The sequence below is a fragment of the Aythya fuligula genome, chromosome 1 (assembly GCF_009819795.1).
Source record: "Aythya fuligula isolate bAytFul2 chromosome 1, bAytFul2.pri, whole genome shotgun sequence".
Lineage (NCBI taxonomy): Eukaryota > Metazoa > Chordata > Aves > Anseriformes > Anatidae > Aythya > Aythya fuligula.
The window spans coordinates 187012900-187040087 of record NC_045559.1 but is presented as its reverse complement, the minus strand read 5'-3'; the positions used below and the strand labels follow the sequence as shown (position 1 = coordinate 187040087).

General features: G+C 40.2%; 1 protein-coding gene across 1 annotated transcript in view; it reads right to left on the bottom strand.

The window, feature by feature from the left end:
• The window catches only part of SACS (sacsin molecular chaperone), a 62151-nt gene extending 51482 nt beyond the window's left edge, over positions 1-10669 (bottom strand). The window contains exon 1 of the mRNA XM_032197756.1: positions 10429-10669. The gene's annotated coding sequence lies outside the window, so the exon portion shown is untranslated. The remainder of the gene's footprint in view (positions 1-10428) is intronic.
• Between the last annotated feature and the right edge of the window lie 16519 nt (positions 10670-27188).

Below are 27188 nucleotides of genomic sequence, written 5' to 3'. Positions count from 1 at the left end.
CCAGCTACGAGTGCAGAGCACAGCACTGTGCGGGCTGCTGCAGGGAAAAGGTGACTCCAGCTCAGACAGACCCAACACACCATGAAACAGAAGTCTGAAGAGCTCTGCATTCATAAGCAAATGAAGTATATGTACAATGGGTCTATTAAGCAGAGAAGAAAAAAAAAAAAAAACTCTTAGGAATATGAGTTATGGCTTGACTGCACAAGGCAATGCCATTTAGAGATATTCAGCTTAATCAATAAACTCTGCTTGCTCTAAAGCAGGGTACATTAAAATCTCTGAGCTCTCTCTGCTAAAAACAGCAATATCATTTCTACTATCTAAGCTAGTCTGGACTGTCCAGAGTAACAGCACATTGCTGGATAATTCACAAAATTTTGTATGGACAATTCTGCACAGAGCAATGAGTTGTCTCTCATGAGGCCCTGATGAAAAAACACATTAAGAACACAATAGGAACAGAGTGTTTGTACAGAAAATACTGAAAGTTCAGAATAAATATGCCAGCTGCATTATTAAAGTCAGTTTCTGTAAGGGATACAAGACTGAAAGGAAGAGAGTCAGTCAAATGTAAATACAATTCTCTATGGGGGAGTGAGTACTTTCGCAGATTTCCTTCCCTTTCATTTTATTTTAATTGGATTTTCTTCAGATTAATGAAGTGGTTCTTTTAGTTACAAAAACGTTCTTCCTTGAGCACGTTTCTTAAAAAGTAATCCAGAAAACTCACACCTTGACTTTTGTTTTGCAACATTACTACTGGCTAAAATACCAGGAAACACATATATCCTGCATGGTTACATAAAAGCACTTACAGGGTTGTACACAAAAGACCATTATAACAGATGCATTAAGTCTAAAATTGCCCTGAATTGCCTTAAGGTGAAAAAGAAAATGAAATTACCTTAAAGATTATGGTAAATAAATATTCTTCCAAAGTTAAAGTCAGTCATGCTCTAACTTCTGAGTACCTAATTTTAGTAACTGAATTATTCATCTGGTTTGCCTCCTACCTTGTAAACTAATAACAGACAGTTCAGGCTTAAGTATAATGAATTAAAATAATGTACTTGTGTTATTATTTGTCTTGGATGATCACAAGATAATTGTCCAAATGACTAAAATAGAAAAAAGAATATTTTCTTATCTATTAATTAAATCCAATTCCAAATAATTATCATAAATAATGCATATATATGGAAAAGTATCATTTCACACAAATTATCATAAATAATGCATATATATGGAAAAGTATCATTTCACACAATGTTTTAAAAGTAAGTCTGATTTCACCTTCAAAACCAGATTTTCTGTGTAAGTACTCTAGAACATAAAATCTCAAGTTTTAGTAGGAAATATTTTAAATAAATCAAACTGCAGTTACCACTATATGACTGGGAAGAAGTGTTTTGGGCAACTGCACATCCTTTGTGCAATAACAATAGTGTGCAAGGCCTAAGAAATGAAAGACTAATTAAAGACATGAAAGTGAATGCAAAATGAATTAAAAATCAGTAAAATATGCAAAGTCAACTTAATATATTCTATTGAAAATATATTTTTCCAGAGAAAATGAAAAGAATAAATCTCACCTTCTGAAGTTTAGAAACACCGAGCACCTCGAAAAACATCAGTTGAATAGGAGAAGGTGGAAATTATTACAAGAATGGTAGATATAGAACCAGCTGTGTGGCAGATGCTTATGAGAATCTAATGACAGATCCCCAAAGACAGGACTTAAGACCACAAGAACAACCAAGAAAATCAACAGCCTATCTTTTAAGCAGAGACTAAGAGAAACCAGCCTCTTTAATCAAGCAGAATGAAGAAGATAGCAGAGAAAAGGTGAGATTATTTTTTTTAACCTGGCTGGATTTTTTTTTTTAATTTTTTTAAGATGGATGAGCACAGGAAGGGAAGAAGTCCTATTTAACTTATTAGATCATGTGGGTACAAAAATACATAGGTTTAAATTATCCCAGAATAAATTTAGCCTGGGAGGGCTGGGAAAATTAATCATAAAAGCATTGTGGTTCCCAGGCAGCCCTCCAAAAGGAGAAGCAAGCAGAGAGTTGTCAGCTTTGGAGACTGATCAGCTTCCCTCCAAAGAAGGATCTCACAGAATACAACATCAGAGCACTGCTCTCTTCCAGAAGATCCCTTCCAACCCAGCAGTGCACATCCAAGCCCTGGAAATCACTTGGGACATCTAAGCTGAAAGCATCTAATTTTGTGTATCTGGAAACTAGCAGCTGGTAAAGGGTGAGGAGAAGCTCTTAACTGAAATTCACATCTGCCCTCTTATCTAGTAGCAACTGAGTTCATTGACCTGTGGGTCACTGAATGCATTCCTAATTTCTTCAGCAAAATGAGATAAAACAAAATCATTTTCTACTCATGATTTGGGAATACTACGGTGTTGTCAACAAAGCTTTATTTTAAAGCTCAAGTCATGCATCTCAGTTTTGCTAAATGTATGAGACTAAAACAAAAATGGATGGATATATTAAGTCAAAAATTGTTTTAGTGTAGTCTCCTAAAACAGAAGATCACTCTCTCAGTTGTGCATAATATGATGATCTGGCTTTTAGAGAATGATGATATGAACAAATTGCAGGCCTAGTACATTATCTAGCAACCTAATATAGACAGATGAGTTTGTTCTGTCAGCTTGGCAGGGAATTTCAGTGTTGATGTAGTTGATTTTGTTGCGTTTGCCTTGCACCCAGACATACCACAGGACTGCCTGACGTAGGTCAGGAAGCAAAATATTTTGTAGCAGCTATTTGCTTGGTATAGTTGCATAAAACTATCAGAACTAAGATAAAGGTACTCAATCTGCAACTGATGGAAGGAATCATGTAATCAGCAACAGTCTGCAAATACATAACACCAACCTGAATAAACAAGCCACACCTGTGAGAAGTCCTATTACTTTAAGCCACTTTAGTCCTCACCTATGTAAAAGGTGTATGGAAACTCCAGTGATAGCCAGTGGCACCTGGGGAAGACAACCTCTTCAGCATCATCTTTGAAGTGCTTTGGAGACTGTCCATCTCATCCCCAGAGACATAACCAGTAAAGCCTGTGGCCATTAAGACAAACCAAGCAGCATCAGATTTACAGTAACTTATACCTAATGCTTGGCATACATGTTATAGTTATTTATGTATGTAAATTTAGTATGACTGATTATTACTTGAAACTCAGATATGTAGTTGTCACACTATTTGAGTAAAACATGGCTTGCTTGAAGTGTAGAGACTTGCCTGGTGTCCCAGAAAACTCCCATCAAAGTCATTCCCAATCCCCTATTAATGAGAGTTGCAATACTTAATACCTAGCCCAGAATCAGTCCTAGAAACGAAGTCTACAATACTTGTTAGAAAGGACATGGAGTTGCCAAAACACTGATGTACCTGAAAGGTTGTCTGTTTTTCATATTTTATTACCAAACTAGTTATCTAAGATATTTTTGAAAGGACAGTAATGAGGATAGGCAAGGAGGAGATAAAGGCATCTACAGTTTCCTTACTCCCCATTAGCACCAGCTGGTAGGGACATATGGGTACATTGCATAATGTGGTTTCAAACACAAACTGTGCAGTCCCTCATCATCATCCACACTTGATTCAGATCAGCATGTAGCAACCTTTGGCATTTTGTGGGAGAAGTTACTTAGGTGTTCAGTTGGGGGGGAGGGGGGGGGGAAAGAAAAAAAAAAAAAGGCAGGTCAGCTTCACAGTGAAGATCATGACAGAAGATTGTGTGTCAGGGTTGCAAATGGTTAGAAAGTAAGGATAGACAGCTTATGCTTGATGCTTAGGAAAAGAGAGGAACCAATAAAAGCATAGAGTAGGGCAGCATTACCCTACTGGCACGTCAGGAAAATCATATGCACAACAGCAACTGGGTCAGCATCAGCAGGGAAGGACAGTGACTACTGAAAGGCACAGAGAAGGATGCTGTAACCTTTAAGATCCAGGACAGACAGCAAATCCATTTTCTGCAAAAAAAAAATAAAGTCAGAGGCAGCAATACAGCAGAGCAGAAAGGTTGGGAAATATTCCCATCCTGTCCATAAAGGTCCAAATGCAGGACTTGTTCCCCTATCTAGATGGTGCTTACTGACTCACATATGTTCAATATCAGAAGCATGCTAGGTCTAGGCTACAGACCCAGTGCACACCCCTTGTCCCAGGTCTTCTCTGCACCCCATTTCACAGTCCTGTGGTCTTAACAGGTCTGGGAGAGGTTTGATGGGAGAGGAAGGTTCTTTTTAGGTCAAAAGGCCTCAAATAATGACAGTTAAGTTGCGTGAAAATAACACTTTTATAGCATAAAGTTACTATCACAGACACAATGCTGCATGCCTCCACAACTTCTGTCAAGGAGAAATGCAGGCAAATATGAAAATGTAGGGAATAACTTGCAGGTGGACTCATTTCTTCAAAGAAATTCTATATTGCCAGACAAGCAAATTTTCCTGCAAAGTAAAGGAAACTTCTTCAGAAACAGACTCAATAGTGAGAATAGCCCCAACAAGTGCGTCTCATCTACCTGACACACAGTGTTGTTCAGACCGATATATCCTCCTGAGGTGTCTGTTGCAAGGCTGACATTTATTTCCAGTTACTGACATTAATTGAAAGTAAACAACTGCCCTCCTTCTCTCCTGGTCCTCCAAAATGAATTCTGTACAAAAGCAACAAGAAGAGGCTCTTAAGATCATGACATACTTCTCTAAGTATGGATAGAGTCTGACAGACATGACCAAAAGTATTTTCAACTCTATGCCATTTGTTGGCCAAAATTGAAGACAAATGGCATGGCATTTTCTGCCTATGACTAGTATGCTTTTAAGTCAGGAATTTATCTATATTTAAGTCTCCTGTGTAAGTAGGAGGACTTGACTCTAAACTGGGGCACAATATGCTAAAAATTTACATCTGGGAATGCCAAACGTTGCAGAAGCAAGGAGATTAACACAGAGGCTTGGCTAAATACAGGATGCCGAGATGGTGGGGAGAAAATCTTTACACATCTGAGAATAGTTAACTCCTTTGCTGATGCTGCAAATCATTATGAAAGCATGGAAATGTAGCATGTTTAGCAGGTGCCATTCACGACAGCAACTGTTGTTGAAATATATTCTTAGGAGAGCTCTGCCAATATTTGGCATGCCCATGATTTGCCATCACTTCCTTATCTTTTGTTGTTTCACAACATGCCCAACTCAAGATATTATTTTGTAAACAGGTATTTCTAGGCTGTTTTTCTTAATTAAAAAGTTTAGAAAGGCAAATGACTGAAATCAACATGGACATTTCAGCATCTGAAACAGAAATAGCATTATTCAAAGAGCTATATTAAGCAACAGGGATAACATAAGTATCTTCATACATAACATGAGTATCTTCATACATCCATGAGTGTTTGCAGAGTAGTTTGAACTACTTGATTAAACAGCACTGTATTAGTGAAAATTATGATTAATGAGATGCTTATAACAACAAATCTCGTTCTGCAAGTACTGCACGAGAAACAAAGAAGGAAAAGAGAAGTATATTTAAGAATGGAGCTACTAAATCACAAATGAAGAAATGAAGTTCCACTGATAGGGTATTTGGAAGATTTTTATATTATAAAATTTAGAATGAGAAGAAAAAAATAACGTGTACCTTGTTCTTTTTTTTTTTTTTTTTTTTTTTTCGTAAGAATACTTTAGGATCCTATTTTTATTCCTCTTAATCAAGGTAGTATTTTACAACATGGTGAGAGAGATGCCAGAGAACAAGACAAAGGATGATAAGCAGGACCCCCCAGGATCAATACCTTCAGTCGTGTCTGAGCAATTCTATTTAATCCATTATCCTCCATAAAGCAGGCTGGTGCCTTTTCTATCCAGCTATAACACAAATGCATTAAAGAAAGAGGAGAAGTGGTCCTTCTCATTTATTATTTATAAGACAGAGCACGCACAACTTGTCTGACATCATCCCTGTCATAGCTAATGAGAAATTGAAATAAATCAGTTTTTGTGGCATCACAGCAGAGATGAAAATGCCCTTTCAGGTCTAATAATCCATTTTTCTGCAGTAAGGTAGTGCTCTCTAACATATGCAACCAAACAATTTATTGTATATAATTCTCTATGTCCCAGAGTGATGAGTTTTCAACTCTACCACTGCTGTTTGGGAGAAATCTCTAAGTGTAGATACACATAAGTTGTATAAAAATTAACAACCAATATGATTTAAAGACATTTAAAGTCTCAGTGCTGACAGAAGTAGCCAAAGCAAACTGTAAAGCACTTTTAATTTCTTCAGCTCTTAAATCTAATTTGCTCTGATGTATCTGCACTGTGGTAGGCTGAGATACCCCATGGCACAGGACTGCTGGGGTAATATAAGCCTATACCAGGATCCAGGTTTCCAATGCCAGTCTATATGAATATAAAGGTTACGAGGTCAAAATTACTTGTTAGTGCCTGGAAAGAGAGTCCACATAATTCTGCTGTGAAGAGAGCACCCTACAGTGCACAGCCTGTTATGTCTCTTGCCCATGGACTGCTCTAGACAGAAACCATGGCTCAACACATTTGTGCTGCTCCCAATTCAGCCATGAGCTTGGCTGTACCAGTGAACACAAAGGAGGCAGAATTTTCTTTCCTGTCTCTTTTATTGAGCAGCACAGATATGGTTAGTGCTTCCAGATTCACCCCTGGGGAGTAGGAAAAATGTGAGATGCTACTGGAGGACTGGGGAAAGAAAGGGACATTTCTGTTACGGAAAAACTAATGAGAGTAGATCAGAAGAGGTAATTCATATAGCAACTGGCCTGGGAGGAAGCAAAAAGAACTATATCAAGGGAGAAATGCAAGAAGGAAGGGAAAGATTTACATGGGGTGGTTTATGGGGCAAGCACAGGTTGCATAAGCAAGCATTGAGAGCAGTGGGCTGCAAATCCCCTTCTATCCCCATGGGTTTTAGACATCTCCTGACATTTGCAATTTATTTCATAGTGTGAATGATCTTATGGAACAGGACTCATCGACAGCTGGTGCCTTCTTATAAAACACATCAGACCGCTCTGAAGCTGCTGTCATGTTCCTGAGGATCTCAGCTTACACTGGTGAAAACCTGAGAGTGATTTTGCTGTTAGTGCTGCAAAGCTCCAGCATGTACCATATACAACTAGCAAAGAAACAGCTGGATCTATTAGCCTGACCTAAAACAATTCTGTGAGGTACAAGACGCTTCAGTGAAGCTTCCGCTAAAACTGGTAATTTGAATACTAATGTTATTATTTCCTTCTTTGTGGAAGCCCAGAAGTAAAGCTCAGACCTTAGCTATTTTCTGCCATCTGTGTCACCTCAGACAGGTGGGGAGTAGGATATGCAACCACATATAACATTCTCCTGTAAGGAAAAAGAAGCCAAACCCTACAGTGGAGAGGAGCCTGGGCATATTCATGCCCTCCTGGGAGGTTACCAGAAGAGCTCGCAACACCTGCCCCATCATGTCCTGAGTATAATCATCACCCACCAGAAATGCTGCGCTATTGTGGACAATTTCTAAAGGTAAGTTTAGAGAAAACACCTAGGCCTCATTTATTTCTAGTCTGACCTTCATGGTTTCATGTTTGTTTGTTTTTATGTGTATGAACATATTTAGGTCTTCACAGGCAGTGTGAAACCTTCCTCACACAGCTGTTTTACCTCCATCAAAACAAAAGAGATACTGGCCAAAAATTCCAAACTGTGACCATTGAGATGGCCAAAAGGAAGAAAAATGTTAATAAACTAAACCACCTCATTTAGAGATTTAGTTCAAGGCTGGTAAAATGCATATGTACCCATTAAGTACACAACGATAAGAAAAATCTGAATACAATATACAGAGAAGAGCTACTGTACCAAATTAATGTTCAACTTATATTTCTTAGCTGGGGCAGAAATAATAGCTGAATAGTTGTGCATATAACAAAAAAAAAAAAAAAAAAAAAAAAATCACTGAACTAATTAACACTTATTTCTAAAAAAATAAATCTTTCAAAAGATCATATGCTTCAAAATCCAACAAGTATGTTTTCCTCACATTTTAATTCATTGCGTTATCCCAAGGATTCATGCAAACTGGGTAGCATGACACTTACTGTTAAACTCTTCAAGAAAATGCTCTTTTGGATTACAAAAAAATGACTCTTCCACATAGTTTAACAAAAAAAAATCTAATGTAATATTTTAGAAGCAGAGCTTTTGAGAGTAGGGTCCAAACAGATCCCAAACACTGTGAGCACAAGGACCACTGGCTAATTTTTGTCATGCTGTCTATCAATTTGCTGGGAAGTGCCCCCACACTTTACAGGGAGCCGTAGGCAGACATGCTCTTAACTTGGGCTCTTACATCCTTCATATTATTTTTGTATGAAACTTGGCCTGTTGCCCTGGAGTCCACAAAAAAAAAAAAAAAAAAAAAAAAAAAAAGTCTGAGAAACAGGAGTACAATAAAGAAAGAGGGACAGAAAGAAAAGGTTCTCCAGTTGGTCCCAAAAATACCAAATCCACCCCAGTGTAATTCTGCTGAAAACAATGGAAGTACACAGGAGCTGAACTTTTCCCACTGCCTTCACACAACAGTAAGCAGCCTATAAAACAATCTTATCTAATTGAATTATGTCATGGTCCTGCACATTTTCTGTATGGGAACAGAAATTCTCTATATGAGGCTGGGTTTTTGCATTCTGTTTGTATTCATATAACCCTCACGTGACAAAGCAAATGATTGCTCTCTTAATCTTTGGAAATTCTGCTTCTAACTAGAGATGTTGCATGGTGTTGGTGACAATCTTTACACAGGAGAGGAAGGGATGAGAGTGAACACTGACAATGCCACAGCCTCACCATTCACATTCCCAGCTGGAACACTCCTCAGGTAATAGTATTTTGTTGTAAGCTAATCGAGGGCTAAATTGGGCCTCTTATAATTCAGTTTTTGATAGCAAGCAAAAAGAAGATGTTTTGCAAATGACCGGTGACAGTCACAATACCTCTGTAATACCTCTGAAAACATGAGGTGCAGATAACACCAAAAGCATGATATGTTTCCCATATGGGAGGCTCTGTCTGACATTCCCAGTGGGACAGGGTCACAAGTGTGTTATTAGTTGCCAGCACCAGCACCAGGAGCTGTGGTTCAGCTAGGTCCCAGAAGAGATGCACAGAAGACTCCTCCTTGAATCATCTACTCGTCCTCCATAACACACCACCAAGGTTGCTCATCACATCTACCCTGCTGTTACCTCCCCTGCTACTGGCATGAGATCTCCAGCAGTTTCTGCAGCAGCTGGTTGGGTACCAAGCTGCAACTGCAGAGGCCATCAAATAGATGATAACCTTTGTTTCAGAACAAATCACTGTGGTCCTACACAGTGCTTAGACAGATGAAAGCAAAACTGATATTCTTGTAAAAGAACAAGGGAAATACTCATTACTTAGTTTTAGCTACATGCATAGTTTTAGCCACAATAAAGAAATGTTGCCTGGTTACTGAACAATTTGCTGAGAAACACAGTGCAATAAACTTGCTCGTAGCTCTGCTTTTTGACTTGGTTTTAAAGCTGTACTAGATCGTCACAGCAGATGCAGAACAAAAGGCATTAAATAATCTGCCAGAGAGCAAGACTCTGGATTTCCATAAGCACAAGTGTTTACATTTAAAAATCCATACATATTCTTAAACCAGAAATAAAACAAAAGATAGGAAAATGTTCATTTCTTTGAGTAATAAATCATACTTGGCACTCTCTTAGCAAGAGCTACATTAAGACCCAGCCTACCAAAGGTAACACACAAAGCAGCTGGAATTTCATAAGCTTTCTACAACTGCATACGTAATGAAAATTAAGAATACAGCACTTGGCATGAAGTAAGCTTGTGTAACAAATAATTGTAGAATTTTTGAAAATCAGGTCAGGAACTGTGACGTGAGAAAAATGTATTGTGTAGCCCCGTGCTTGAAGGCGATGCTGCTATTCAGGGAGGCCTGTGTCCAGGGAGGGGGGTACTGCAGGATGCTGCTGGCACGCCTAGAGGGGAGCCCAGGAGAGCCACCCAGCAAGGAGAGCAGCTCATGTGCAGAGTCCTGGGCTTCACCCACCCTGCCAGTGCACTGCAGCTCGTCAGTCACCCCAAAACCCTGTTGAGACACAGAGGGTGCCGTTATTTGGCTCGATACGCTGCTAAATGTGACACAGCCAAAGCTTTCCTCAACTGTGAGTGCTAAAAGCATCGGGATACCCGTGAAACACCTCCCAGAGCATCAGGATACCCGTGAAACATCTTGCAGGGCATCAGCATACCCGTAAACATCTCCCCCAGACAACTGCAGTGGCCATGGGATCTGAGATCGAGCGCGTACTTACAGCATCGGCCGAGACAAAGCTCTGCACTTAACTATTCCTTCATAAACTGCTTCCACATGCTCGTCTGCTCATTGTGCCATTTCTTCCACTGGTTGCTTGTGTTTGACAGCATCTGGAATGCAAGACGATCTTTTTCCCCTCTCTTTTGCAAAATCAGCAAGCTGCGGAGGGATGCGTGACCACTGCTGCAGCCTCAATGTATCCGAGCAGCCCAATGCAGCAGAGGCTTTAGCTCCCCCTTCCCAGCCTGGGTTATTCTTTCTTTCCTTTTTTTTTTTTTTTTTTTTTTTTTTTAAAGAGATATGGTCCTGACTGATCTCAGGTTTCAGCAGCACAATACAAACTGCAGGCATGGAGTAGTCATAGAATAAAGGAGGATAACAAGGCAGAATCACACAGAATCACAGAATTTCGGACAAGGAAACATGTTTTTGAAGAAAGGCAACGTGAGGCATAACTTGTAATTGAAGTAAATATCTCCTGTAACAGATCCGATTTTGGGTTTTGTTGTTTTGTTTAATTCAAATCTACTTCCTGCTATTTCAACACACTATTTCTCCACTTTTTGCATTTCTTTCAGCTTATACAGGAGAAATAACAGATTTTATATCTATTTCATGTTTGAGCTATCCTGCTGTGTCAGAGAATGTTTACATTTATAATGGTCACAATTTGAAGAAGTTCCCTCTGAAAACCTCTGTCTGTGGAGCAGCTTTACAAATGTCCCTGCTGTTCTGCTTCAGCCTCCCTCATCCACCACCAGTGTGCAATGCTTGCACTCTTCAGGACTCCAGGAGATTAATTTCTTCAGTGCTGATTACATCAATACTCAGAGGTCTGTGTACTACCAGGAGCATCCTGGATTTGCTCTCCTCTTTTCCAAGTTGGCACATTTTAAAGCACTTACATATTTTAAAACTTAGCTTCTTTGCATTCCTATTCCTATTCGTATTCAACCGAGCATAAAGCAGACCTCAGAAGAACTGGTGATCTCAGGGTCCAGCAACCCACCACCACAAACACTTCCATCTGACCTCTCTCTGTTTCTATTTAAAATATTATACTAATGTAGCACTTCACAAGAGCTTCAGAGCTGGCTAAAAGTATGAAATTGAGGGTTTCGAGGGATCCTGGAGCTCTCTTTTCCCTAAGCAGCCCTTGGCTGCATGAAGATGCACCAGGATTAGCTTGTCCACAGGGTAACACCTGCAAAGGTGTAGAAAACAACCAAGAAAACACGGTGGTATTGCAGCTTTGTACAGGCAGAGGGTTCCTTCTTGGAGAATTCCTGGACTTTACTATGACTCTGCTGCTTTTGCTTAAAAAAACTGTTTCCTTGCCAAGAAGCCAAGGCTGACTTCTCTCATGTTGAAGGTTAGAGCAATGCTGCAAACATTAAGGAGTGCCTGCAGCATTGTGTGAAAGGATATTAATCTCCCGAGGAATAGAAGTCTGCTTCTTATTTTTCATGTTAAAATATTTCAGATGGTAAACAAAATTATTTGTGTTATCATAAGGCTTAGACTTTACTTACAAACAGTTTACCAGAGGAGGCCAACATCCTCACAGGTAGAGCCCTGTTTGTGAAAGGTGCTGAGCATAAGTGAGCAAGAAAATTGGCCTTACAGTGTTGCTTTTTGTCACACAGAGACCATTGAAAACACATTTTTATGGTGATCACACCTCAGCTCTACCAAAGCTCGCCACGGTCACGTAAGAAATCCTCTCTGAGTTCAAGTAAACAAAAGCGCATTGTAACCAGGCAGACGGGGCTGTTTGGCCATGAAAACATGCTGTGCCAGTCTCCAAAGCATTACCCCACTGGATAAGCTCCTGCAGCACAATGATCTCACCCAGCTGTCGCCTCGCTCCTAAGTTTAGCAGTTCAGAGCATCGTCTGTACCACAGTGGCACGCCGGGAATGCCGCACTGCTCCCGAGCAGGGCATGTGTGTAGGCCACAGCCATGTACGTCGGCAGGGTGGCTTGTCAGTGTCAGACCCTGCAAGCAGGAAAAATCCCTATTTATCCCACACCTGTGGGAACTGAGCCACGAGTGACAGAGGAGGTATCGCAATGATAGGAGGCAATGGGGTCATGGAAAGGAGAGCGTTTGGAAAATGCTCTCACAAAGTGCTCAAATCCCTCCTAAGCAGCAGGCTTGAAGAAATTCACTTCCTACAGTGAAAAAGTGGATTGGGAGCTGTTAGTCTCATCAGTGATCTCCTGACAGAAGATCTCCTGAGGCATCCAGCCCTCTGTCTCAATACCACCACTGGAGAAGCAGCTGGGCTTCCTGGTGGGAAGCAGGTGAAGGGCCAATTTCCTCTCCAAGGATGTTTAAAAACAAAGGCCAAATTAAGCATTTGATTGATGAATTCACCATCTCAGCTGTGAAAATCACAGTCATGTTAGAGGATTCATCGACACTGCTGCCTCTGGCACAACTTTGGTCATTGGTGGGGTGCAGCTGGCTACTCTCATGGATTACCTGTAGGGTAGGGACCTCCTGGAGTTCACCCACCTGCTCTCTCAGCCAGGACCATTCTTCTCTGCCTCTTGCATTTTACTTACCTCCTCCCTGAATAGCTGCAGGAGAGCTGGACTTCCAAACCACACGCTTGTGCTTAGGCCCTGATGCACTGTGCCACTGCAAAGCCCTCCATGCTGAGCAAAGGGTTTCATCATTTCATCATCCTCATGCTGCCCACAGTCCTTGCAAACCACCTTAATGAGGGAGCTGAATCCCTCCTCAAATCATGACATATTTCAATTACATGATAGACCCAGCTCAGAAGTTACAAGGGAGCTTTAGCTGCTTTAACTGCTTTATCTTTATGGAAAATCTCAGAAGAGGTGACCCAGCTGCTATCAGAAATATGAAGCAAAATCCAATATCTTAACCACAATTCATTTTTTTTTTCTAAAGAGAGCTCAAATTCACAAACTATTTGTTTAAATTTTTCCAGGCACTGCAAGCTGTTGGAGGAAAACTGTCAGTTTCCTCTCAATCAGTCTTCTCAGCCCCATGTGTTCCAAGCCTCAAATTAAAAGGGACAAAAATGAGGCTTGGCCATAAAACTTCTTGCCAAATCCAACTGCTCACGATGTGCCCAGTGCAGCAGTGAAGATTTAGAGGGCTCATTGAACTGAATGAGTGTTCAACAGATAACTGATGAGTGAAATTTAAAGGCAAAGAGAAGTGTTGACAATCCAAATTAATTTCTTATAATATCAACAGTAGTGAGAGCTTTGCTATCGTATGAGGTTAAATATCTGGGACTGTATTGGTTAGATGCTGTAGTAAGATCACAGAGCAATATTGTAATGTCTAGATCAATAAACACCAACAGAGGGTGGCATGGCTATTGCAAGGGACTCATATGAGGTTTAAAGGGGCAGAAGAGAAGAGAAATTTTAAGAGATTGAGGGGAAAGAGGCAATCTGACTGAAGAGTATCTGGTACAGTGAGTGCAAATGCTCCCAAGTTTGATCCTTTCTTAAATTAAAATGGCAATTTCTGTATTTTGTAACTGATGATATCTGAGGTAAACCTCTTGGTAGCCTTGATAAAAAGACAGAAATGTTAAAAATTGACAGTTCTAGGCTGTGATCCAGGATTATTAAAATACCATCTTGCCTGGGCTATTAGTGTAATAACAATTATAATGCCAGAGAGGCCAGGCTATTAACATTTGGGTGATTAAAATACCAGTCTGATCTTCTGGAGCCAGTGTGATTGGTATGTGGCTAGCCCAGGCCATTATCTTTGGTATCATCAATGGTGTGGAATCGTACAGTACTTTGAGACTTTGATTTAGGCTCAGATTAGCTTGACATGATACTTTTTTCATTAATAATACTTTTCATCATTAGAATATATACATATATATTTCAAATATTCATGAAATCATAAGAAAAAAATGTTTTGGTTCATTTGTACCTGCATGGCAATGCAGAATTTAATATATCATCTGTGTAGGACAAGTCATGAAGAGACTGGATGATCAAGAAAGAATTCCAGGCAAGGAAATTAAAACAATGATCATAACATATTCACTCTCTAACTAAAATGCAAATGCCAGCTGATGGCATGCAGCCCAGTCAGAGCTGTGCAGCCTGACTGACCCCATTTACCCGGGGCACTCGGTGCGTTAACCACTGAAGTGCACGCAGACCTCCCTGCTTCATGGAGGCAGGTGGCAGCAGCTGATGATGGAGAGATGGCTTTGACTCCACGTGTTGACATTCAGGAGGCGAGCTTATTCTGTAATTAATACTGGCAACACTGATGCCAGACAGAACTTCACACCAAGAGCAAAAAAAACCAGCTGTGCAGAAGCAGCTATGGGATTTCCAATATCCCTGAATGCTGCTGCTCTCTGTTCAAGGTACTGTCTGAAGGTATTATTTGCATTTACAAATGACTTCTGCCCAGTGCCATAATTATTTCTGTCCTCCAATTTTATTCTTTATTATAGATCTTTTGAAAGTGTCCTGTACAGATATTGTATGTACCAGTCTGTAGTTTCTCTGTTTCCTTTTGGGACTCTTTCTGAAAACTGGTCTCTTCAGTTACTTCCCAGCCCTTGGGGAACCAAAGGAATTTGAAACAAAAAATTACAAGCATAAGCAGTCTTTCAGGCATTTCACTGTTGAGTTCTTAAATGAGATTCTCTTTGATAATATCTGGGTAAAACACCTGGCCCCGGTAAGTTGTTACTCTTTGTTTACTTCTCTTATAATCTTTTCTACACCTACTTCACTTTAAGTTAGCCATTCTGTATGGTTGTTTCTGTCCGGAAGGATGCCAGCATGGATATTTCCCTTACCTCTTTTGTGGTGAACAGAAATGCAAATAACCAATTCAGCTTTTCCTGCTATGAGCTTGTTTTCTTTGTTTTACCATGGCAGGGCTCTATGGGAAGTGTTTGAAAAGGGACATAGAATTAGCTTTATGCATTTGCAGGATGTTCCTCACTAATCAGCTCACAGCTGTGTCACATCCAGTCATAGTTTATTTATGAAAGGATATTCCCTAGGTGAGATGTTTCCTCTAAGTAGTGGTAGCTACTTAGCTAGCTATGATCTAGCATTACAAGTGGTGTTCAACAGTCAGCGCAGAGTCATCTTTGACTCGTTGTCTGCCATGATTTAAACACCAAGGGACTCAGGAGAGAAAGGTGAAATGATCCACATGTAACAATTTCCACACGTCTCAGCAGATATAAGTAAACCTGTGGAAAACTTTCAGATAGCTATCTTGAATCTGCTCTCCAGAGATCACTGAAGAACAGAAGAATGTGAAATGAGGGGTGTTAAATTGGGTCTTGAAGGCAGACTGGTAGCATGAGTCAGACTGCAGTGTCAATGAGCCCACGTTCTGCCTCCATCCTGCAGTCAGAAAAAAGATTATTAATTAATATTATAAATAATAATGTGTATTAACTAAGGTGTAAATATAAAAATATATTTTAAATTTGTATTTATATGTATATATTCATATATATTTTATTCAAAAAGATAAAAATTATTTTGCTAATCATCATAATTGTTGTTGGCAATTTTTATCTGCTGTTGTTGTGAGACCATGAAGAAGGAAAGCATGATCTACAAAAGACAGAAAATATGAAGCTTTTGGAGAGTGAGAGCTGTCTGTGATACTCTGTGTGATTCTGATCTCCTCTCAGGATGCAGAAAAGATGCAGAGAACAGATTCAGAGGAGCCCTAGCAACAGTTAGAAAAATAATCTTCATCTTCAAAGAAGAAGTTAAACCCGCTTAACTTGTTCATCAAAAAGAAAGTGAAGAAAAATTATGACTGATCATCAGAAATACCCATGGATAAAAAAAAACAGGAAGTAAAAGAGGGTTTTAGGCTACTAGACACTATTAATTTCACATTCAGAAAAGAGCTACTCATTTTTCCTACCTAAATCAGTTTCCACAACCTCCTTGATAGCCAGCTTTGCCTTTTACCTCCCATTTCATCTGTCAGGCACCAGTATATTTGTCTCCCTATCAGACAATTAAGTCATGGGGAAAATCTTATTCATCTTCCCTTATCTGCTTTTTGCCTGGCCCAAGAGCTACTCACTTTTTTTTTTTTTTTTTTTCTCTCTGATGTTTGTGTGTGTGTGTTTAGGCTTGACCTACAAGTCAGTAGCCTTTTATTTCTGACCTCTGTGGTATTTTTCACTAAATAATTTTAAACTGAATTTTTTTTTCCTCTTTTTCCCTTATTCTATGCTTCTCCTTTTCCCTCTCATCATGCTGAAATCAGTTAGAGTGTCTCAAAATAAATACATAATAAATGATTAATACAATAGCTGATGAAATTATGAATGTAGCAGCACCCTTACCTCTGATGCTGCCCTACCTCTGACACTGTCACAACCCTCAGGCTCAATGGCAGCACTGTTCTCAGGTGCACTCAGCAGCTACTTTATGCTTCCTAACAGCCTGAGATTTGACCCAAAGCCAGCCTAGCAGACCCATCACATCAGACCATTAGACCCAGTAGCTTCCTTGTTGTTAGTCACCTAAGATGGGTGTACAAGAAAAACCTGAATCCACGGGGTGCCAGCTCTAAGAGCTGCTCTGACAGCTTCTTTCTGTCAAGGGTACATCTCACTCCTGAGACCCAGGCAGTGATTGCCCAATGGGTTTGTACCAGAATTGGTTCTAAGTTTCCTCTAGCAGCAATGCAGTGCATTTCCAGCTGCTCTATAGGACCATGAAACTTTAATGCTGGTGCTTGCTCTGTTTGTTTAGACTACAGGCTGTCAGCAACACCAGCTACTGAGATAATGCCCACTCTTTTTTTATAAACTTCAGTGGTTGCAAGATAAGGGTAAGCAGAAGTTATGCAGTTAATCTGGTCGTTCGTATAAATACACAGATTGCCTTCATGTCTGTTCATTTTGCTACTTTCCCTCTTTTCTGGGTCTAACCGGAGTCCTCTGGAAGCCAACAGGAATCTCTTCAAGGACTATCAATTCACCTAACCTTCAGCTTCTCTCTGCCCTGAGGAGCATCTGGCTTCCAACATCTGTTCAGGTTATTGCAGGATAGTATCAGCCCCTGGACATGCCTTTCCTGGGCATATTCCCTCTGGAAGTGAGGCTGCCACCAGCTCCCTCAATGCTCACTCAGAGAATTGGAAACTCTTCCATGCACAGCTCTGCTGGTGCCTGCAAGTGCTCACAAAACCCAAAGCTTGCCAAAATCAAGATGATTGCTGATAGATGTCTGGGAGGCGAATTATTCAACATGCCTGAAGTCAGGCTGGAAATGACAATCAGCGATGCTGTTACATGAGACAAACAGGATAACATGTCCTCATTCTTGGTGATCAATAATGATTTCTCTTCAGCACTGCTTTAAGTGACTTCAGAGTAATTAATACTCTCACTGTCAGCTTTCTGGCCAGCACTAAGTTTGGATCCACTTTATCAGAGTGCTACTTCTTTCAGGCCTGCCAGCTCAGTAGCTCCACCAGAGCCAATTGAACATGCATTTTGGTGGACTTACGCATTACACTCACATGGGACACTGGAGCAGACACAGCTCAGTTTTCCCGTGCTCTGAACCAAAAGCTATTTAGCTGTGATTAGCACAAACCTGATCCCATGCTATTAAGCTCTGCTGAGAGGCAAAGTGTGTTAGCTTAGGCCGGATGCCACAGAAACACTTGGAGCAGGGATACAGAGAGCTCATGTTAGTCTGCATGGAATCATGTAGCCATACACATGACCTACATGTAAGGATCTATTTCTAATTAAATTTTGCAGAAGATACCAGCCCCAGAGGGAACTAGTGACTAGTAATTCATACCTTTCAGAGGGACCTAGAAAGTCTGGATGACTGGTCCAGTCTTGTGGAATTCAAGAATGAATGCAAAGCCCTGCTCCTGGAATGAAAGAACCCCTGGCACTGCATAGGCTTGGTCCACCTGGCTGGGTCCACCTTCTGCAGGAGGACTGCAGTGGGTTTCTTTGGAAACAGAATAGGAAATGCTCCTTAATCCCTGCTTATGTGTAGCTCTTGATAAAATCAAGAAAAACACTGCACCTTTGTTTTACATTCATGAGAACAGATCAAAAAAGAATGAAAGTCTGGTTATGTCCATTGGTGAACCTAAATGGGAGCCTGGGCTACCTGCTTCAGAGACCCACATGCTGTGGTAGACTAAGAGTTTTCCATAAGATATTCTAGAAGTTTTTCTGTTAAAACTCAATGAAAAGTACATGAAGGTACATTTTATATGATAACATTTTCATATTGATTTAGGGATAATTTGGGTCATGGCTATAGAGGTTTATTACAAGAAAAAAAAATGCACTGTTCATAATTTAAAATAATAATAATAATTTCACTAGAAGCAAGTGTTTTACATTCTTTTTTTCAAAGTCAGGGCTTAGGTATTTTGGGGGGAAAAATCCAGAATGCAATGAAGAAACCAAAAGATCCTAAATCATATATGCATAGAACTAAAAATATTTTTGACTCCTCAAAACTAGTGTTACAAAAAGAGATTACAAATTGCAGGATTACTGCCTGGTGAAGGCTAACGAGCAGGTCCCTCCAACTGCCATGGATACGGAAAATCTTTCCTGGACTGAGTGTTAAGGAAAATTATATGTGTACAATGAATATAGGGACCGATTACTTCAAAAAGCATGAGTTTTTGTGCAATATGTTTTTAGAATACAGCTGGGGACCTGAGTTTCTTCCAGCTCTGATATCATGTAACACTCATTGCACTGGTAAATTTCTCCAGGCTCATCTTTGCTCGTGTCCACATCCCACTGCCCCTCGGCTTCACCAGCGGGCAGAGCACTGCTGGAGGCAGCCAGGGCCGACAGCTCCAAGACTTATTTTCTTCTCAGAAAAAGTAGTCAGGCACTGGGACGGGTCACCCAGGGAGGTGGTGGAGTCACCGTCCCTGGGGGTGTTCAAGGAGAGGTTGGACGTGGTGCTTGGGGACATGGTTTAGTGGGTGACAGTGGAGGGTGTTTGGACCAGATGATCTTGAAGGTCTTTTCCAACCCTAATGACTCTGTGATTCTGTGATTCCACCACGAGAGGTCCCCACAGCCCCACGAACCGTGCCGGAGGCGCTGTCGCAGCAGAAGGCACGGCTCGGCTCAGCACGGCACCAGCCACAGCAGCAGCCCGTGTGATCTCCAGCCAGCCACTTAGTCAAACCCGGGGGTCTAAAACTGAGCATTTAAATATGAGACTTGATTTATTTTTATTCTCCCCTCAATTAATTTATTCCCTCTGGGAATAAGAACACACTGACGGGAAACACGGAGCAGGGAGCAGACTCTGCTCGTCACTTGTCCATCACCATGTGCAGTTGGGTTTGGGGTTCCTTCAGATGACAAAGTGTTTAAAGCCACATTATCTGCAACTCCATGCCTGCCAGCCTTGTGATTGCAGTTGTACATCCCCGTGTTTCAAAGACCAAAGCTGTATTTGATGCTGTTGTTTTGATAGAAAATTAAAAATGACCTCACAAAACCAGAAATAGGAAAAAATACCCCTGAACAAATATTCAGAATCATTCATAAAAACATTCTGTCTCTGGTCAGACCTCAAATAAACTCAATTACTCTCACTTTCCTCCAAAGCTTCTTTCGAAGTTAACATGGAAGTGCAAATTTCTTGGTGCCAGTGGGGGCCCTGAACAAACGGATGAGCACTTTTCTGGCAGTGCTTGCCATATGACTTTACTGGAGCATATTCTGAGATGCGTTTTGGTAGGCATCCAGATGACTGCAGGCCTGGGTGTGCTCCAGCTGAATTGCTAACATGGCTAATGATTCGTGGTAGCGAAAGTGACAGATATCTGTGCGATATTCATCGGCATGAAAGGGAGATGCAAGTGGCAGCATATGGGCAACCCTCTTAGTTTTGGTCAATGCTGTATCCCCATGGCTGTCACAGATCTTTTCTTTTGTTGTTTATTTAATTTTTTGAAGACTTTGAGTGCTGCTCGCTGTACATTAATCACCATCGCGGAGGGGAATGGCGAGGAACAGGTCGGCCCAGTCATACAGTTAGAAAGAACCAGGGGCTAAGTTTGGCAAGGCTGTACTGCAGCCTGAATCCAACAAAGCCTCTACTTAATTTTCAGTTCAAAAGCAATTCACTGACAGCACTATGGCTGCTCTCACGTTTGAAATGAAGCACCTGTGAAAATGCCACACGGGATCAGACTTCTCCCTTCGATACCCTCCATCTATTCACATCACACCATTCCTGTTAGTGTCTGAAAATCTGGCTCCTCAGCTTCCTTTACCCATAGTGATGCCACATAATACAAGAAACAGGTGGTTTCAGGCCCAGTCTTGCCACAAGCTCCACCTGGGCAGATGTCAATAGGACATCTATTTTCCTGCTTAAGTCTCCTATAATCCTGGTGAAGTCTCCTAAAGCCTCTATGCACCATCTGCAAAGATGTACTGTGGCTCCTACTGTGTTCTTCCTCCATCCATCTGAGTCCCAACACAACTTCAGCCTGGTCATTCAGGATCATTGCTGTGCCAGGGGAACAGTGTTAGCTTACATAAAACTTAAGCTATGCCTTGGCTTAACAAAGTACCCTGCTATCTTACAGCCTTCAGAAATCTGAAAATTCTGATTAAGACACCATTAGAAATATATTTCAGTAGATTTAAATGTTTGTTTTCCTAAAACCCCTAAAAACCCTGCTTAATTCCTAAATTGGAAGTGTTCTGTATGTGGGCAGCACTGTTACCAAGTGGAACTGCTGAATTAGCCTGAACACGGAGGCACCTCAGCACGATGCCTCAGTGACATACCTTGGTGATGCTCTGCAATGCACTCAGCACAGAGCATGTATTTGCATGCAGCTACTCATAAATGCTAAAGCTTTAGCACCAGATGACCTCGGGGGGAAATGAAGTAACCTTGTAAATGGCTGATTAGAAGGCAAAAACCTTATCCTGTCATTAAAGAGTGACTGAAGAGGGAAATAAATTTCCAGATCAAAGACATGCACGAAAAGCATTTGAATTGCTTTCTGATGCTGAGTGGAGCAGGCATTTGGACAGCGGCCATCAGGGCAGACCCACTGCGTGGTGAGGCAGGAGCCATGCCCGCAGTGGGGCTGTCCCTGTCCCCAGGACACCATGGAGCGTGCTGCAGGGACTTCTGTTGCAGCATGGGTGTGCGGTAAGCTGCAGCACATGAGAATTGTCAGCTTGGTGCCTCATGCCCTTAGCCATGACACCAGCTCTTAGTTTTGACATCAAAGAGGCAGGATTTTATTTTTTTTTCCTGCATGTCTGCTCATACACACATTAAATTCCACTTAAAAAGCTTTACTTCTTAGAAAACAGGGACTGCCCCTTTGATCGAACTATTGCAAAAATCAGATGAAGAAAATTAGGAAGTAGATGCCTTAAGTCTGCCTGCTAAAGCTGTACTAAGCCACTTTATTTAAAGTTTTAAAAATTGTTAGTATTGAGTGGGTCCTACTGACATGAACGGAAAGTACAGCATAGGGCTTATATACAACCACAAACTGGGGTTTAGGAGCCCAGGCTTTTCTGAAAATCTTAGCCATCACATAGAAGGTCTTGAATAAACCCATATGTTTACATCAACTTCAATTATATCAGCTTCAAAGACAGAAAAGCATATGAAAATTTTATTCATAGGACACACATTTCTACAAGTTTATAAGCTATTTATGATCACACATATTTGGATAGATGGGCTTTTTCAACTTTTTTTTTTTTGTATTTCAGTGTCTTAGCTTATGATGGTTGGTACAAGAAGTAGTATAGAAATGGGAAAATTATATTGTTTAAAATTGCATATATTGACAAAAGTTCATGCATGGAAATGCATGAAACAATGGAAAAAAAATACAGAGGTACAGAGGTCATGGTGGGAGTTTTGGTAGCAGAATGTGTGTGGTACTCAAACAATACCACTGCTGCTGTATTTGGACATTGATGTGGATTTTTTTCATCCACCACTCTATTTGCCTTTTTTTTTTTTTCTTTTTTTTTCTTCATAAGGTATGAACCATGGTTCTGCTCCAAAAAGCCAGATCTTGCTATGGGATAAAGAAAGTGCTTTTTGTCCTCCCTCTTCTCCCTGACACTGCACACCTTTAACTTCTCATTCACATCCTCTCCTGCTGCCCCATTGCCTGGAGGGTAGGACTTCCTCTAAAGCAGACGTAACCAGAAATGTCCCATTGTTTGCAAAAAGCAAAAAGCCTCTGAATTCAGTCTTTCATTTCATTGATAGTAATCCAAATCTCATCAATGCAGTGCAAATTACAGCAGAATTTGGCCTTTGCTGGCTTCGAAGCAATAAGGGAAAACATGTGTGTAATCACTAACATCTGTGAATTTACACATTTCGAGGTGCGTTTTTAAATGAAAGTAATGTGCTCAGTGAAGATGTGATTAGTTGTGTAGCCATGAATCCTATAGCTGCACTGAAGTTTGTGGTGCAAATAACAGTAAGGCTTTGGCTTCAGATGCTCATAAGACTTTTTGTAATTTAGTCTATATCAGGCAATCGTTTTATCATAAAATCTTTTCGGAAAAGCTACAGGCCATTATATCAAAAGTGGTACAGATCATAAATAAGTATATGAAGATGGTATTTGCGACAGGAGGTAATAAAGACCATATTTGGGTAATACAGACCACATTACCCCTATTCAGAGGCTTATGGCCTTAAATGGTGACTGCTACTGCAGCGTTGTTGGGGTGTAAGGGAAGGCACTGCTTGCAGGATGTATTCTGCTGGAAGCATCCGTGCATTTTCTTCTTCAGTAAACTCACAGTTTTAAAACATCTAGCAGCTCATCAGTAACCCACCCATGACGTGGTATACAACTCTCTCTTGCTTTTTAAAATAAATATCTCACATTCCAAAATGTCTAATAAATCTCCTTTGTGTCTCTGTGCATTGAAAAGGGAGGCTGCACAGAAGTGCTGTTCCCAGGAACCAGCAAATGGCCCTGGACAATAGTGGAACTATTCCAGTGATTTCCCCATCACTCTATTTAAAATCTGTCCCTGTGCACTGAGAACCATCTGAACATTTTAATCCTGTTAAATGTTTGGGCACATAGAGTACAGATGTGCACCTAAGCATGGGATTTGCTGTTGCAAAGGTTGGATTTTAAAATTATTTTTATTTTCTTGTGGTTTTGCCTTAAATTCACTTAACTGTTAAAGTGCTCCATTGTCTGCACCCAGTTCCCTGATCGACCAGAGCAGGCACCTGGTGGGGATTGCTGTAGCTCCTGCCTGGCTCACATCCCACATGTCCTTTCCATTCAGACCAGGGACCTCAGGAGGGATGGCTGGCATGCACATGGCTTCCATCCAGAATGTGATCAAGACACGGCCTCTGTGCACATCCCAACTCAGAAACTCAGATGTTTCCCTGTTATGGTGTCTAGACATAGGCTTAGTGCATCTGGGACAATCAATTACATTTTCCTGTGCTTAGGCTTCTCATCATCACAGTGGAGGCATTAGTGCTACCATTGTGCTGTCCACGTTGCTGTCAGATTGGGGCAAGAACTGGCTCTTGAGTTCCTTGTTGGGAGTCAAGACAGGAAGATCCTGATTTCTATTTAGAGCTCTAGCCAGTATTATAATCAGTGCATGCACAGTAATTTGTTGCAAAGTGCTAGGGCATCTATGTGAACAGTATCATACAATCAGAAATCAAAAAAGAGTAGTTAAAATTGAAGTTTAATCTCTCAGAAATGTGACACATACTTCTCTGCTTCTCTGCTGCCCACCTGACTGTGGAGATGACTACAGTGCCACACACCACATAAATCCAAAATGTTTATAAAAAAGATGTGTGTTGCACCACCTGTTCTGATCCAGCTTTTTTTTTTTTTTTTTTTTTTTTTTTAAACTAAAGCAACTGAATGTGAAACACAGGCTTTCAAGCCAAGGAAACATTCCAGCCAGAGTCCAATTTCAAAGAGTTCTTATTAAAATTGCATGAAGAGAGATCCAACAGGAATAACATAGGGTATTCAAAAGCATAAAAACTGGCAGTTTCAAATTCCGTACTGGAAGATGACCTATTTTTAGGTACAAATGAAAAATTCTGCTTCACTTTAAACCTGTTCTATTCCTGAACCTCCAGCCAGCTGCCTTTCCAATAAAAATGAATAATAATAATAATAACTACAACATGTGAACATTGGCATTCTTGAAAGGGCTTGCAACTTTTCAAAACATTGCTAAGAGTCGCTTTCTGTTGCTGCAGCTATCACATCTACACCAATGCTCACCTTAATTGAGGGGAAGTTAAACTTTTGGCAGAAAACGTTGAGTTATGAATTATTTTAGATAAATAAATGCAATGCGAGCTATGAGGGAAAGAATGTGTATCTAGACACCTGTTTTTCATTTATAATATTGGATTAAGTTCATCTCATCCTCAAGGCAGGAAAAGGATCATCTGAATCCATCTGTAAGAAGTTGGATAAATGATAACTTATGCAAGAATGCAGAAATTCTCTTTCAACTAGAAGTAAGCAAAATGGGTCACTGGTAATTAAATTATTGATTAACATGGCCTGCCACCCATTCCACAACATGAAGTGATGTTTATTCGTTTAGACAACACATCTCAGCGCCCTTCTAAATACAGCAACCCTGACTGTTTCAACTGCTATTAGCCTCCCAATTTTGTATATGAGTACTGTTTCTGAAGCTCGATACTTTCTGGGCCAGAAAGGAAAGGACAAAACAGAGGACTCTGTAGCCGTCTAAATTATAAAGTCTTTTCTCCCTGTACATTTTCTCGTTTGGTGGCTCCTCTAGTGTATACTCAGGATGTCATTTGTTTTCTCAGCAAGCAAATGAGAACTGAACAGGGCCAACTGACACCTCCTGGGTCATTCACCACACGCAGCATTGGCTTCTTTCATGAAGATAAATGAAGATTTGGAATATATACAGAACACAACATTAAAGTCTAAAACTTTGGGAAACACCTTACTTGCCATCTTAACAGAGCCTATTTAGCTCTGCCGAAGGGCTTTATTGCAACATGAGGTACACAGAAGAAAAGATGTATGGGGGGGTACTGTGGTACCACACGCATACGTGCCCACATGTATGTGCAAAAGGCATGTGAAAGTTTTTCATCTTTCACTGAATGAACAACTCTTAATTACTTCCTTCAGCTAACAGACAGCATCTGTATTATGTTGATGTACTTAATATATGTCTGATTAATACACCTCTAACCAGTAAGTCTGGCAAAAATTTGTAAATATATATTTAATTGAAATGCTTATGAAACTTGTATAGGTTTTGCCCTAAAATACAATAATTTTGATTCTTAAAACTACAGTGAGGAAATAGAATACCATTATTGCTACAACACTGTGTAAAAAGCTTTTCAATAAAGGATTAAAACTTTCAAGCAAAAAAATCATTGTCAGACTTGATGTTGAACACAATTGTCTCTGAAAATAAAAATTAAGATAATTAAGGCAAATCCAACTTTTTGTTATTAAATGTGTATTTGTCCGATATTTGCCTTTGTGCAGAAAACATCAATTCGGTCAAGAACAAAAATATCGTCAAATAAACAAAAAGACATAGGATTCCATATGGCAAATAAAAAGGTTTATGTATCAGTAAGTTGTCTCTGATTCACTGTGTTTGAAGCTCCACTAATCCTTTTATTTATTTATTTATTTATTTTTCATTTCCTTACTGGTTTCTGTATTGGTAATTGCCAGCACAGACAATTTTCATTACAGAAATCTAACCTATGAAACAGGAGGAATATAATAGTTAATCAAATACTATACAAATAGAAGCACTTGTATCACAGCCTTAAGGGCATTGGCTGATTTTAGAATGCAAGTTTATCTTGCATATCATATTGTATGTATTGTAAAATTTTAATATAGATAATGAGAGAGAAAATTAGGTAAGTAATACCAAAGTGACTTCAGCAGTATTTCCAGTGTCATATTTTCTGCAAATAGAGGGTCACTATTCTTTTTATTATTTATATACCCTAATCTTAGCTAGATAGCATACTGATTTACCCAGTTCTAGTTATTTCTTCCAACACTTTTTTTTTTTTTTTTTTTTTTTTTTGGGGTGGGAGGGGAGCAGGGGAGGAGAATGCACCCAAATGAGAAGCCAGATACAACTTCTGACAAGTACAACTTGGTGAGACTGTTCAGAGAAACCTTTTGGATGGGTTCATTATTTCCTCCAAAGCAACATTTGCAGCTGCTGGGAGCTGACTGAAGGCCTTCCAAATTTTTCCTTTTTGTTGTGGATCTTCACATATCATTGTTTTTGTAGATATCTGCTCAACGTGTCTTGACAGCTACTTGATTTCATATTATCTGATAAGAAAATGTAGAATAATTTACTGTTATTAATAATAAACTCTCTTAAGTGCTACTTTGCAAACACAGGAGCAAAGTGTACTCACATGCAATGAGCAGCATGCAAGTATGTCCTGACAAGTTCACCATCTAATGCTGGGAGCCTCAGAAGAGAACAGCATGAACACTTCATATGCCCCAAACTGGAGAAAACTAGCAAGGAAAGAAATGAGGCAACAGCTGGGGGAAAGGAGAGTGAAGATTAAACTAATGGGAAGGAGTAAGGGCTGTTGTAACAAATGGGTTTTCAGAATAGTTATAAGAGACAAGGGAAGTTTATTGTTTCATTTGTGTGGTTTTTTTTAAGTTTT